The sequence below is a fragment of the Trachemys scripta genome, chromosome 1 (assembly GCF_013100865.1).
Source record: "Trachemys scripta elegans isolate TJP31775 chromosome 1, CAS_Tse_1.0, whole genome shotgun sequence".
Classification (NCBI taxonomy): domain Eukaryota; kingdom Metazoa; phylum Chordata; order Testudines; family Emydidae; genus Trachemys; species Trachemys scripta.
This window is the reverse complement of record NC_048298.1, coordinates 301228837-301241140: the sequence shown is the minus strand read 5'-3', so window position 1 is coordinate 301241140 and position 12304 is coordinate 301228837. Positions and strand designations below refer to the sequence as shown.

The 12304-nt window shown below is 46.3% G+C and overlaps 1 long non-coding RNA gene across 1 annotated transcript in view; it reads right to left on the bottom strand.

Annotated features, from left to right (window-relative positions):
- Nucleotides 1-4694: 4694 nt before the first annotated feature.
- Nucleotides 4695-12304, bottom strand: part of LOC117871076 — a 12407-nt gene continuing 4797 nt past the window's right edge. The window contains exons 2-3 of the long non-coding RNA XR_004644152.1: nt 7404-7556; nt 4695-6051 (exon numbers count right to left, since the gene is read on the bottom strand). This is a non-coding gene — a long non-coding RNA (uncharacterized LOC117871076). The remainder of the gene's footprint in view (nt 6052-7403; nt 7557-12304) is intronic.

The window sequence follows — 12304 nt, the reverse complement described above, 5'->3', positions numbered from 1 at the left end:
TATGGGACAGTACGGAGCTGCAGTACCTCAGCAGGAGCTCAGGGAGTAACTGCACTTTGTGGAAATATAAACCATCCTGAAGCTCCCTGGTGCACACACACACACAGAGGGAGCAGTCCCTGTATGTCCTAGGAACACAGAGACTGCAGCTGTAGCCTTATGCAGGCTGTGCATCCCCCTAAAAGGCCAGCCACAGTCTGGTCCTTGGGGATGAATTAAACCCTGTGCATGTAAACAGGAATTACCACGTTAAATATCTAATCCCATATAAAACCTGTGAAATACCATTGGCACCCTAGTAATTCCCAGCCACTATCACAAGCTTTTCCACCTTGCATCCCAGTAGTATCTATTCTGCCAGTATCTCCTGAAGCAGACAGCTCTCTCCCTCTTGCAGTTTCTATCCAGCATTGATTGAGTTTTGGCACCATTGGCTCTGCCTGACTAGTGATAACATCAGCACAAGATGGCAGCTGACTGGTAAATGAGCTGCCTGGAGGGCCTAGGGGAGGAAACCAAAATGGCAGCTGGCCAGGAAAAGAGTGGCAGCTTATCATATGCGTGTGAAACAGCTGGTGATAGACATGGGGAATTAGTTATAGAAATGAAATGAAAATCACGCCCCATTAAGAACTGACACAAACGCATCATTTACTGCCTTAGCAACTAGCTTCACAGCATGCTAGGCTGGGGGTGGCTTATTTGTATTATTTATAGAGTGTCTCCAACTAACTACTGGAAAGATGAAAGGTCAAACTTTGCTTGATGCTGTTGAACAAGCACAAAAACAAGCTTGCTGTAATTCAGTATTTTCTACTGGACCGAACAAGTAACAACTGCCTTTCTGAAACTAAAATCCTGGTAATGTTGTCATACTATGGGATTTAATTGCCTGACTTCAGAGAGAGTTCTGCATACTCAGCAAGTCCTAAAATCAGACATTACTAGGTGGTGGATTAATTGTTTGTATGTACTGATTTTTTAAAGATCTTTCTATGTCCTTCATTGTAGGATATGAATACCTCACAAACATTAATGAACATAGTCTTACAACGTCCTCGTGAGGCAGGAAAGCATTATTCCCAACCGAGCTCTCTTGATTCCCAGTTCTGGTCCTTAACTACCAGACCAGCTTCCTTCCTTTCTAAAAAGCACTGCTACCTTCTCATTCTAGCTAAAAACACTTTTAAATTTATGTCTTTGTAATTTTATGGTGACGACATAGGTGGAAGCAAATGATCTTCAGACTGAGGGCAGTGAATCCACAATTCTCTCACCACTCCACTTCCATGGTGTAAGGAGCTGGAATTTCCTGGCGTGTAATGACAGTCTATTTTACATATACTAATGCTAAATACTGTGGGGTAGACACTTTCTACAGCAAATTTACAGAACTCGTAGGAAGATGACAAGCTCCTAGTTTTGAGGAGCTTAAAGTCTCTCTCTGACAACTAAAATACACAGAACAATAGTTCAAACTCCAGAAGGGTCCGAAATGTCCCTGGTGAGACCAGTGTAGGAAGGCTTCATGAAACAAGTGTGTCCTAAGGAGGAAGGGTGCCTGTTACAGCTAGAACAGCAGGTTCTTCACAAGGGGTCAGGAAAGAAGGCACAAACAAGGACTGGGGAAAGGAGGCAAAAGGATCGGTCTGGAGAGCATGTGTGGATGAGCATAATGGGTAAGAAAAGACAGAGGCTGAGATGAGAACATGCTTATCACCGTGGTGTTTGAGCTGCAACAGAGAGGGAAATGTATTACTTATACAACACTGTAAGTACACATGGATCTACCAATGCATGTCCTTTCTCTCCAGTTTCCTAGGCAGAGATCACTGTGAAGCTCAAACATAGGCCAGAACACTTGACTATAAATCTCTACTCTACAGAAGAGCATTTGCATGATGGATTTTAAAACAGCGATGTTTTAGCTAACTCCAAGTTCACGTAGTCTAGTCACAAAGTAAGATCAAACACCCAGAGCAAAATCCTCATGGCCATTGTGACAGCTGTACATGACCCCCTGCTGGAAGCCCTGCTGTACTACTACATCCTGCCCCATGAAGGAGCAGTGAAGGTGGGTCCTCCAGACCTGCCTAGAAAGGCTATATGGTAGTAGTCAATCAGAGACCAGCCAGGCTTAAATAAAAGGAGCTGCAGGGCCTTAGCATATCAGTTCCTGGTTGGGACCAGAGGGTGAGGATTGATCCTGTACTCTGGCCAGAGCAGCTTGATGGGCTGCATTTGCTAGATCTGGGTGCGAGAGGATGAGAACTCTAACCTTAAGGTAATGGGTGGTGGTAAAGGGACTAGGTGGGAAGAGGCCTAGGTAATGCAGCAGCAAATAATTAAAGGAAGCAGTATGTGGCTCCTGTTTATGGTCCCTGGGTTGGAACCTGGAGTAGTGGGTGAGCCTGATTATCCCCCCCACTGGCTGCTAAGAAAGTGGCCTAAGCTCTGAGAAGGGGAAACAAGGCTCCCTTAGAAATCTGAGTAAAGGCCTGGATTTCAAGGGCTCAGAGATGGGGATGAAGACCTTGTTGAGGGCACATAGTTTGTTGAACTCTTTGCTACACTGGAAGGAGTCCATTTTGACTGTGTGACTTGGTCAGAGGGCTGAGCCACTGAAGACCTGCCTAGTCAGGTTGGCAACCTACAGGGGGTGCCAGGAGTGGGGAAAAGCTTGCAGCTGCTAGGAGGGACTCAAGAAGTGAGTACCTTCTCTCCCCTATTGCAGGTATGTTAGCCCCTTACTGCTGCATACAGAAGCATCATGCCAGTCTACTTGTTCCTGTGGATGAAGCTAGTGTGGTAGGGGATGTGGTGTGGTTCTTCAGCTGTTCTGTTCTCAGGCTCTCTAGAGAACTATAAGAGGCTCCTCATCCCCCTGACTGAATCTGCCTTTCCTGGATAGGCTCCATGGAAGCTACTGAATCTCTGGGCCTATAGTAACCTTTGTAAAACCATCTGCAGGGAGGAGGCAAAGAGGAGTCTGGGGACTGGGATTCTGTTAGTCTCTCCTCCTATCCCCAAAAGTTAGCTGCTAGGAGGTTAGAGAGGTCTAGGGGGATAGGCTGTGCCCTGCAGGGTCCCTGTTCTGGAGCTGTCTAATATCTACTGGGAGATCCATTTTGGAAAGGTCTGCTGATTCACATATCTGCAGGGAGCTCTTAGACCCTTCCTTGCCTCCACAGCTGAACTCTCTGTCACACTGACCTCTGAGGAAACCTTGCCCCCACGGACAGGGATTTTAGGGCTGTACACCTGGTGCCTGCCACAAATGGGGCTATGAGCAAAGCCTAAATAAACCCTCTGTGGCCATAAGGTCTAGCTGGATTGCAGGTCTCTGGCAATGGCTTCTGTTAACTGGCTTGTCATGAATTTTTAGATATAAATAATACTGCAATTAAAAATGTTTAGTCAGTTCCATGTACAGTAAGACTTCAAATATCTAAAGACTTTTTGATGGGTGGCACCCAAAACCTGGGGGAAGCTGAGGGTTTGGAAAGTGAGATGAATGTGAAATAACCAACATGATTAGTAAAGAAGAGCGAGAGATCACAACCAAAAGTAGGCACTGTTGTATGAATCATTGTGTATACTTAATGGTTCTTCTTGTAAGATTTTTAGTTATTGCTGCTAAGATGTGAAGAAATTACCATATATATATATATTACTACTACTATTTCTCTACTGCTGTTATGTGGTACTATTTCAGTAACAGAAGCTGCACACAGTCCATGTCACTTTTGCTATCTAGCTTGGATAAGCCTTTCCCAAAGCATTCTGCTGGCTCAGAATTGGTCAGTCATTATAATTTTCTTCTCTTCCGTTCTCTTCCACTTCATTTGTGATATGGACTCTGTTCCAGGAAAGAATGTCATTCAGGGCTGTGGAAAAGCCAAGTTGTCAGTCATATTTCCACAACCCTCATTATTCTGTATCCATTTCCTTGATTTCAGAGTGTGAATTCCATTGCTCTCCTAGTTGTTTGTTTTTTCTTATTTCACAGTTGTTGCTATGACTTTCCCCACACTTATTATACCTTACCTACAATAAGCTCTTCCTTAAAATTGCCAACCATTGTACTCCCAGGATTGGAACTTCACAGCTGGTAGTAATGGTGAAAGCTGTATTGTAAGCCAGCTGCTGACATCTTTATTACTGTCCTCTAACCATGCTCAGAGCAAACCTAGATGGCATGACACAGTGATTAAAAACCAGGATGGCTATTGGTGCCAACTGGCAAAGCGTTCACTGTTCTTTGCAAACAACTCCTATCTCAGGTGTAGTGAGTTTGTCAGGTCTAATACACCATCATGGTATTTATCTATAAAGGCTAGCAGGTGAGGTTCTACTGAAACCTTGCAGTACTCATATTTATAAATACTCAATCATTGTGAGATGTGCACAGGTCATTATTAAGGAATAATGTAACTATTGAAAACTATGCTGTATGGTCATGGAGTGAAAGTGAGTCATCAGGGAATGGCCCATTCTAGGCTATTATGTAACGTATTGCTCAGTTGTCCACCATTGCAACTACCAGAAAAATCAAAGAGAACCATCAAAGATAAACATTGAAACCACTGGGAAGCGAAAAGGAATGATATGACCGTGAAGGGATCTCTTGGTCTGGGAATAAAGACAAACGACTAATTTAATATGACAGGGTTTCCAGTTTATTAATAGTGACTTATCCATAGGTCAATGTGCCAAAATCAAAATGTATTACAATAATATTTAAAACTAAATCCAAAAAATTAAAATCTAAATACAAACATTAAACTAATTACAGTGTGTATAATCACCATGCCACTTGCCTTTGCCTTATTTTAGCAGCTGATGGTACAAATAGGGCAACCACTCAATCAGATATATTGTTGGTTCCTGATAAATATTCTCTTTTCTGAGAGAACAAGGCATCTGGGACAAAAACACAACCCTTTTGACCAAGTGGCAATACAAATTACAACATAATAAATAATGGGGTAGGTCTTCCACCTGCTTAGAGCTGTATGGACAGAGTTGATTACATTTCTCAATGCCACTATATAGTCCTTCTGAGCAAGTTGACTTCATAGATTGAAAACAGACCTGTAAAGGCCCTCCTTAGCTTGTTGTTGGACAAACTGTCTAAATAAGCCTTGACCTTTTTAACAAAGGTGAACCAGAAGACATAGTTGTAATGGCAAAAACTGCCATGTTTGATTGCTTATAAATATCCTCTAATCTCAGTTTGATTAGGGATTTCCCATTATTTAAACTTAATTCTAATCAGTTCCAATTCTGAGAGGCCTAGAGAATGCAAAGAATTCTGCATATACTCTGTTACGTAAATTTTCTTGGTTAAAGCCTGACTGACAATTCCTCTGCGCTTATCTTTGGCAAGCGTTGTGGATGCAGACGATGAATGTGAAACCAAAAATTGATATTATGGAATTGCACTTTAGCCAGAATAGAGTTCATGTCTGCCTTAGCTCTAAGGAGAGTGGCTGGGATATTTGGGAGACTCAGAATCTTCCTAAGAAACTTGTTTTGGACCACTTCCAACCTCCTAGGACAGGAGTTCTCAAACTTCATTGCACTGGGATCCCCTTCTGACAACAAAAATTACTACAGGACTTCAGGAAAGGGGACCAAAACCTGAGCCCACCCAAAGCCCCACTGCCCCAGGTGGTGGGACTTGAGCTTTGGCATCAGCTCTGGGCTGTGGGGCTCGAGCTTTGGCCCTGGGTGGTGGGGCTTGGGCGTCAGCCCTAGGCCTCAGCAAGTCAAACACCAGTCCTGGCAACCCCATTAAAATGAGTTTGACCCACCTTGGGGTCCTGACCCACCTTTGAGAAATGGTGTCCTAGGATCTCTTACTTCTGCACCATACAAAACTTGAGCGCATACCTTGGCCTCAAACACTTTAAGATCTGGAGCAATTAAGTTGTTTCAACTGGACTCGGAGGCAACACAGCTTGCACTAAATCTGGGAGCTTCTCTCTTGATATCTGAAGTATATCAGGGTAGAGAAAGAACTCTGTAACCACTCATTGAGGAGGTACCCTTAAAAAAAAAAAAAAAAAAATCCATGAGGCTAGCAAACACTGCAAAAGACTGAATTTTGGGTTGAAAATCTAATCCCTTAGATAGGATAGGTAACTATTAATAAAGTGTAGGCCCTAGTTCATGTGTTGTGCTTTTTGTTTTGTATTTTAACCATTTGTTTTCATAACTCTCACTTGTTTCTATTTGAACCTCTATTTCTTAAAATAAACTTCTTTTTGATTTTACTACAATCAAACACAAGTGCTGTGTATGATGTAGGAGTGGTGGGCTAAGGTTAAATTGACATACACTTCCCCTTTGTGAATGGAGGATCTGGGATATCTGTGGATAGCCTGTGATCAGGGGCTGGATACTACAGGGGGATACTTTGAAGTGATTTGGGGCTGGGATGCATCTATTGTCAACTAGCAGAGCTGATACAGGCCTGAGGAGAGTGTTTGATGGGCTGGCTGTGATAGGATATGTCTATACTACCCACCGGATTGGCAGGCAGCAATCGATCCAGCAGGGGTCGATTTATCACATCTAGTCTAAACACGATAAATCAACCCCCAAGCATTCTCCTGTCAACTCCTATACTCCACCGGCGCAAGAGGTGCAGGTGGAGTCGACAGGGGAGAGTCAGCAGTTGACTCACCACAGGAAAGACACCGCAGTGAGTAGATCTAAGTACATCGACTTCATTATTATATTATTCACTTAGCTGAAGTTGCGTAACTTGGATCGATTTCTCTTCACCCCCCACCCCCAACCTCCATTGTAGACCAGGCCTTAGGGAGCCAACACCCAGCTGGACAGGACACTTGCTTCAAAGTAACTGACAGCCCTGGATGCTCTGAGAAACATCAGTCACCCTAATGCTCTAGAGCCCCTACTCACATGCAAACTATGCAGCTGTGTAGGGCACAGGAAATTTTTGAGGCACCAAATTGCCCCAAATTTCCTGGTGCTCTACACAGCTGCGTGCTGCATCTAGCTCCAGCGGCCAGCCTGTTTCCCCCTGTGTAAACCTAGGACCAGATATTTTTGCCCTTACGCGTGAAAGACTATTTGTGGAGTAAGGTACAACACAAGGTAAGTAAAGGTAGCAGAACCTGGTCCTTAATTTTCAGTGTGCAAGTCAGCTTGTGTTCTTCCGTTCACTGATCTTTATCAGGAATAAAGATTCTGCCTGCAGAATGTAGCTAACCATTTTGTTGAGACTTAAGCCAGAATAGAGCCCAGCTCACTCTTCTAGAGCTGTATCAGGTCTCTAACAGTAACAGAAGTAAAATTAGGAAAAAATGTATCTTCACTAGCTACAAGCCTAATTCTGCAATGTTTACTTAGGATAATTACAAATTACTCACTTCAGTAGTCCCATTACTTCAGGCAAAATGTGTTCAGTTATAGTCGTTCAGACAGTAAGCATAGCTTTGAGCAGGCTGCCATTTTTATCTGACCATAAGTGCACTTTACTATGGTTTGAAGTCCTTGGTCCCAATGTCTTCAATGGTATCATTCTGGAGAAAACACAATTTAGCATGAGTATCAGTTGTTTCTAGTGTCATTGCTGTTATCAATGTAACATAAAACTGCCATACTGGGTCAGACCAAAGGTCCATATAGCCCGGTATCCGGTCTTCTGACTGTGGCCAATGCCAGGTGCCCCAGAGGGAATGAACCAAACAGGTAATCAAGTGATCCATTCCCAGCTTCTGGCAAACAGAGGCTTGGGACACCTATCAAGCAGTAATACAACTCTGAGAGGCAATTGTTGTGATCTCAGATGACTGAATTTTTGGCTTAAAATAATCAAAGTATTTAAATCCATGCACTTGGCTGTATTCTGTCAAACACGGAGGTTATCCATGTTACTGTGTTTAGAGCAATATGGTTTAATAGACTTGTGAGTCACCAATAATTTAAGCATATGAGACATTCCTTATAACTTGACTCCAGGGACATTTGGCTTGAGAAATGAAGGCAGTGCTTTTCTGGCAAAAGTATCCAGAAAGGTCCTGTGTCCTACACAACACATTTCCTGTGGTTACAATATTTTTGTTTCATTAAATTAGCCAACCATCATCTACAAATAAAGGAATCCGCTGATTCATTGCAGCTAGCCTGGGGCTCAATTGTATCTTTAAAGCAGTGGCTCGTTTTGGGGTTGAAGTAGTGCCAGATTCTCCCCCAGCAAGAGCTTCAGGAGACAATATCTCAGTTTCTGAAGCTTGTTTAAATGCATATATTGTACCATGTTAATGATACTGGTAGAGCTAAAAACTGCATCCACACTAGGGGATTGCATCTCATCAGTACAAAGATGCTTGTATAAATATAGCTATTCCATGTGGGAAGGTGAATAACATGATTTAATAAATTGGTCTTATGTCACCTTTTTAGTGGTGTAACTGTGGCCATGCTAGGGCTCTTGCTAATATAACTATTTCAGTACCACCACCACCCCACCGCAAATCTCAGCCCTAACCAAAATAGTTGTACTAGTAAAACTTTTAGATGTAGATGAGGCCTGAGTGCACAAGGAAAGTGTCCCTTAAGGGGGTGGAGCATATGCTTCCTGCTGTGGCTGGCCATTGTGGGGAGAGGCTGTATCTGGAGCCAGATTTCCTACCTATTCCTCTTGAGGTGCCTCAGGACTTGTCTACACTTAATGGCTTCACTGAAACATTGTAGCATTTTACCTGTGCTGATGGGAGAGATTCTCCTGTCAAGGTAAGTAATCTATCTATTCTGACAGAAGAATTCTTTCATTGACATAGTGCTGTCTACACCAGTGGATAGGTCGGCCATAACTATGTCTCTCAGGGGTGTGGATTTTTCCAGCTCTAGCACAACTAGTGTTACAGGTGGAAGCTGTCTTTGTACTTGTGAGCACAAGAACTACACTGTGGCCACAAGCTGCAGAGGTGTGCAGAACAGGGAGAAGCTGTGACAAAGTGGGAATTTTTCATAATATTTTGGATAAATGTGTGCCTCTGTTTCCCCATGGGGGGGGGGGGGAGGAGAAGGTTGTGTGTTCTTTACCGAGATCCAGGTGTGACTGATACTTGGCTATTTAGGCCTGGGGGCCATGCCACTGGAGAGTCCCAGAAGACAATTGGCTGGATTTTGGCACTTAACAACTGACTGTGGTGGAGCCCATTCTTAGAAGGGCTCACCCTCTTCAGGAAGCCAGCTGGTTACCACCAGCTGAAGAGCTAAGGGCATGGCCAGATGACCATGTTTTCTGGGGAACAAGATCAAAGGACTAAGGAGGGGCCCGTTGGGGTTAAGTGTGGGTTTCTGGAAGCAGGAGAAGCTTCTGGACTGGGACTAAGAAGGGGTCAGAGGAGAGCTCCGGGCTCTGAACTGACCCAGATGGACTATGCTGTAACTTTCTGTTCTCTGTGATAACCAGGGACATTCTATACTGTGTTCCAGACATCTAGTAAACTCTTCTGTCTTTACAATGCAGGCTGAGAGTCAGTAAGTCCATAGTCAGGAAGTTGAGGTTGCATTGCTCCCATTGGGTGTGTAAGAGTTCCTTTGGGGTCCAATGCAGGTGGACTCGTTGGAGGGAGCTCCTGGTGTGAAGCAGGGGTACTGAAGGCTCTGAGGTTCAGTCCCAGGAAGCAGTGAAGCCAAGGGGCTTAGCCCCCTTAAGGTTACTTTCACTGGGGTGACTCACTGCAGGGGCTCGCCCAGGGACTGTTCTAAAGCTGTATGAGAGCACCGGACCTGTGGATCTGTGACAAACTCATGATGCCCTCCCCTGCTCCTGCACTTGCACTGGAATGGGCCACAGTCTGGCCCATAGCTTCCTCAACTGGAGTGTCATTCTGTTTCCATCTCTATGGTTGACTCCAGGGCTGGCTCTAGGCACCAGCAAACCAAGCAGGTGCTTGGGGTGGCCCATTTTCAAGGGCAGTATTCTGGCCATTTTTTTTTTTTTTCTTCAGGTGGCAAGAGCCTAGAGCCAGCCCTGGCAGCAGCAGCGCATTGCCCTGGGGTTGCTGCAGTTTGTGCTGCGGAAGAGCAGCGTCCACCTTGTGGCTGGGCTGGGCAGGCTCCTAGCAGGGGACACTTGGGCTGGGAGCCGCCCCTCGGGGCACACAGAGCCACCTGCAGATGCCACAGGGCGGCCGCCCCCCAGCACTGCAGCCAGGGCTGGGCGAAGTGGCCAGAGCTGCCCAGGGACTGTGGCAGGGTGGCCAGAAGCAGCAGTGGGGCCATAGAGGGTGTGGTGCTGCCATGCAGGGCCCACGTCCCACTCTCCGGGGCTCCGCTCCCTCTGGGGCTACCCTGCCCCAGCTCCTCAGCCCCCTGCCAGGGCTGTTCCCTGGCTCTGCCCGGCCAGTCCTGGAGGCGGGAGCCCTGGCTGGAGGGACCCTGGGCTGAGGTGTGGCCCGGGAGCCCCACTGCTTATCCCAACCCTGCCAGCACCAGACCAGCTGGAAGCAAGGGGGGAGTGGGCAGAGCCAGCACTGGTGGGGAGGTGGGTGGGGTGGAAGCCCAGGGCTGGGGCAGCAGGAGGTGTGGAGGGGGTGGGGGGAGGAAGAGCCCAGGGGTGGGGGGCAACTTTTTTTTTTTTTTTTTTGCTTGGGGTGGCAAAAAACCTAGAGCTGGCCCTGGGCTGAATAGAGTCAACAACACCTACTAGCCATGATGGCTCATCTTAGATTGGATAAACTGAAGTGGTTTTAGCTTTGACCCTATACTTGAAACTGATGTGCCTTCATTCAAGCATTTCTTTGTTCCAGAATTCATTTCTTTAGGTTTTTAATAGTTTTCCTTTATTCTGTGCTGGACCTGCTTGTCTGTAGGGGAAGCAATGTCTCCTCTTTTTTAGCTTGTCTTGAGTCACGTACTGTGACATTCCTTGCTACAAACTTAAATGTAACTTGCAGTTTTTTCAGTCTTTTTTCCAAATGTTCCAAGAAACATGAATTGTCTTTTGCAGAGATTTCCCCATTGCACACAGAGAACAAGGCCTATGTTCTGTATTTACATAGCATTTGATTAGGTGTCCTAATAGCACTAATTGATCTCTGCAATGCAAGCAGCTAGGTGATCAAGGGTGTTAATGATTTAGGTGCTAATTGGCTGCTAAAATGTCATGTTTAAAGAAAAAGGCCTTCTCAAGGCCAGGTATAGATCTGTTTCAGAAAGTCACGTTTTGATTGACCTGATATTTTGGACCAATTCAGGGGTGTCCAATTATCTTCCACACTACGGATATGGCTAGTAAATTCTGGCAAGTACCATTTTAGGAAGAAGACTGAAAGATTATTTTCTCTGTAAGAGTGCCTCTTTGAGAATTCAGTGATGCCTTGGATGACTAGTGGGCCTGCCACTTTCTTCAGATTAATGACTAAACTGACAGATGTTTTAAATGGATGCTTGTAATCTTGATGGTGTTGTTGTGGACAATTCCAGCTGGATGGAATATGTCTGTGTAATATTCCCTGCAGACTATTCGGGCCTGGGTTGGAGTTCCTGTTCCTTTGGACAGTGCACTGTGGAAATTTGGGGGAAATGCATCGGTGGTGAGATTGTTTGTTTTGATCAGGTACAATCTCATCCTTATGTTTCAGAGGGGTAGCTGTTTTAGTCTGTATCAGCAGAAACAACGAGGAGTCCTTGTGGCACCTTAAACTAGGGTGACCAGATCACCAAGTCAAATATCGGGACGAGGGGGGAGGGTGGCAAAAAAAAACAACAACCCCTTCCTCCGCAAGTGCTGGAGGGAGGCCTGGGAGACTCAGGGGAAGCGCGGGGCCGGGGTAAGTAAGAGTCCGGCCTGGTCCCGAGCAGGCAGGACTCAGTTGGGTGGTAGGACAGGAGGGGGGCGGCCTGCAGTGCCAGGCGGCGGCTGTTCTCTTCCCCCCGGGCAGCGGGACTTGGGAGCAGCCGCTGCTGCAGCTCCCACTGCTGCGGGGGAGGAAGCGGCCATGGCGCTTGGCGGCTGTGGCTCTGGCGCCCGGGCCCGAACCCCCTGAGCCGGGGCCTGCTGCGGGGACCCAGCAGCGCGCACGCTGCGCCCAGCCCCTGGCCAGTCGCGTCTGGGCTGCTCCCGAGGTGGTGCTATTGCACAGCGGCCCCGGAGTGGGGGCAGCAGGCCCCAGCCCCCCCGTCCCGCTCGGGTCCCGCAGGAGAACGAACGGGGCTGGGCTGCCGATGCCTCCGCCGCGGGATAGCACCACCTGGGGAGCAGCTCAGACGCAACTGGCCAGGGGCTGGGCGCAGCGTGCACACTGCTGGGTCCCCG